At 35.1% G+C, this 2,500-nt stretch overlaps 5 non-coding genes across 5 annotated transcripts; all 5 read left to right on the plus strand.

The window, feature by feature from the left end:
* The first annotated feature begins 237 nt into the window (after window positions 1-237).
* LOC133164920 (5S ribosomal RNA) lies at window positions 238-356 on the plus strand. Its single transcript, XR_009717399.1, has one exon. It is a non-coding gene; the product is annotated as a 5S ribosomal RNA (ribosomal RNA).
* Window positions 357-981: 625 nt separating this feature from the next.
* On the plus strand, window positions 982-1,100 carry LOC133164921 (5S ribosomal RNA). The gene has a single exon (XR_009717400.1). It is a non-coding gene; the product is annotated as a 5S ribosomal RNA (ribosomal RNA).
* A 293-nt stretch (window positions 1,101-1,393) lies between these two features.
* On the plus strand, window positions 1,394-1,512 carry LOC133164922 (5S ribosomal RNA). The gene has a single exon (XR_009717401.1). It is a non-coding gene; the product is annotated as a 5S ribosomal RNA (ribosomal RNA).
* Window positions 1,513-1,821: 309 nt separating this feature from the next.
* On the plus strand, window positions 1,822-1,940 carry LOC133164869 (5S ribosomal RNA). The gene has a single exon (XR_009717350.1). It is a non-coding gene; the product is annotated as a 5S ribosomal RNA (ribosomal RNA).
* A 277-nt stretch (window positions 1,941-2,217) lies between these two features.
* Window positions 2,218-2,336, plus strand: LOC133164881 (5S ribosomal RNA). Its single transcript, XR_009717361.1, has one exon. It is a non-coding gene; the product is annotated as a 5S ribosomal RNA (ribosomal RNA).
* Window positions 2,337-2,500: the final 164 nt, after the last annotated feature.

The raw sequence follows: 2,500 nt of genomic DNA on the forward strand, positions 1-2,500 counted from the left end.
TTACTTACTTACTTACTTACTTACTTACTTACTTACTTACTTACTTACTTACTTACTTACTTACTTACTTACTTACTTACTTACTTACTTACTTACTTACAACACCCATTACGTATGGCATTCGGAAACTGCAAGCCGAGTTTAAACTCCGACATTGAAATTATAACCCGAGTTTCCAACCTAGTGGCGTCATCCGTAGCATTATATATAAAACGCACGATTTTTAATGTGATCACGGCTTACGGCCATACTACCCTGAGAACGCCCGATCTCGTCCGATCTCGGAAGCTAAGCAGGGTCGGGCCTGTTTAGTACTTGGATGGGAGACCGCCTGGGAATACCAGGTGCTGTAAGCTTTATTTATTTATTTATTTATTTATTTATTTACTTACTTACTTACTTACTTACTTACTTACTTACTTACTTACTTACTTACTTACTTACTTACTTACTTACTTACTTACTTACTTACTTACTTACTTACTTACTTACTTACTTACTTACTTACTTACTTACTTACTTACTTACTTACTTACTTACTTACTTACTTACTTACTTACTTACTTACTTACTTACTTACAACACCCATTACGTATGGCATTCGGAAACTGCAAGCCGAGTTTAAACTCCGACATTGAAATTATAACCCGAGTTTCCAACCTAGTGGCGTCATCCGTAGCATTATATATAAAACAGGTGCTGTAAGCTTTATTTATTTATTTATTTATTTATTTATTTATTTATTTATTTATTTATTTATTTATTTATTTACTTACTTACTTACTTACTTACTTACTTACTTACTTACTTACTTACTTACTTACTTACTTACTTACTTACTTACAACACCCATTACGTATGGCATTCGGAAACTGCAAGCCGAGTTTAAACTCCGACATTGAAATTATAACCCGAGTTTCCAACCTAGTGGCGTCATCCGTAGCATTATATATAAAACGCACGATTTTTAATGTGATCACGGCTTACGGCCATACTACCCTGAGAACGCCCGATCTCGTCCGATCTCGGAAGCTAAGCAGGGTCGGGCCTGTTTAGTACTTGGATGGGAGACCGCCTGGGAATACCAGGTGCTGTAAGCTTTATTTATTTATTTATTTATTTATTTATTTATTTATTTATTTATTTACTTACTTACTTACTTACTTACTTACTTACTTACTTACTTACTTACTTACTTACTTACTTACTTACTTACTTACTTACTTACTTACTTACTTACTTACTTACTTACTTACAACACCCATTACGTATGGCATTCGGAAACTGCAAGCCGAGTTTAAACTCCGACATTGAAATTATAACCCGAGTTTCCAACCTAGTGGCGTCATCCGTAGCATTATATATAAAACGCACGATTTTTAATGTGATCACGGCTTACGGCCATACTACCCTGAGAACGCCCGATCTCGTCCGATCTCGGAAGCTAAGCAGGGTCGGGCCTGTTTAGTACTTGGATGGGAGACCGCCTGGGAATACCAGGTGCTGTAAGCTTTATTTATTTATTTATTTATTTATTTATTTATTTATTTATTTACTTACTTACTTACTTACTTACTTACTTACTTACTTACTTACTTACTTACTTACTTACTTACTTACTTACTTACTTACTTACTTACTTACTTACTTACTTACTTACTTACTTACTTACTTACTTACTTACAACACCCATTACGTATGGCATTCGGAAACTGCAAGCCGAGTTTAAACTCCGACATTGAAATTATAACCCGAGTTTCCAACCTAGTGGCGTCATCCGTAGCATTATATATAAAACGCACGATTTTTAATGTGATCACGGCTTACGGCCATACTACCCTGAGAACGCCCGATCTCGTCCGATCTCGGAAGCTAAGCAGGGTCGGGCCTGGTTAGTACTTGGATGGGAGACCGCCTGGGAATACCAGGTGCTGTAAGCTTTATTTATTTATTTATTTATTTATTTATTTATTTATTTATTTATTTATTTATTTATTTATTTATTTACTTACTTACTTACTTACTTACTTACTTACTTACTTACTTACTTACTTACTTACTTACTTACTTACTTACTTACAACACCCATTACGTATGGCATTCGGAAACTGCAAGCCGAGTTTAAACTCCGACATTGAAATTATAACCCGAGTTTCCAACCTAGTGGCGTCATCCGTAGCATTATATATAAAACGCACGATTTTTAATGTGATCACGGCTTACGGCCATACTACCCTGAGAACGCCCGATCTCGTCCGATCTCGGAAGCTAAGCAGGGTCGGGCCTGGTTAGTACTTGGATGGGAGACCGCCTGGGAATACCAGGTGCTGTAAGCTTTATTTATTTATTTATTTATTTATTTATTTATTTATTTATTTATTTATTTATTTATTTATTTATTTACTTACTTACTTACTTACTTACTTACTTACTTACTTACTTACTTACTTACTTACTAACTTACTTACTTACTTACTTACAACACCCATTACGTATGGCA

Source organism: Syngnathus typhle, linkage group LG12 (genome assembly GCF_033458585.1).
Source record: "Syngnathus typhle isolate RoL2023-S1 ecotype Sweden linkage group LG12, RoL_Styp_1.0, whole genome shotgun sequence".
In the NCBI taxonomy this organism is placed as follows: domain Eukaryota; kingdom Metazoa; phylum Chordata; class Actinopteri; order Syngnathiformes; family Syngnathidae; genus Syngnathus; species Syngnathus typhle.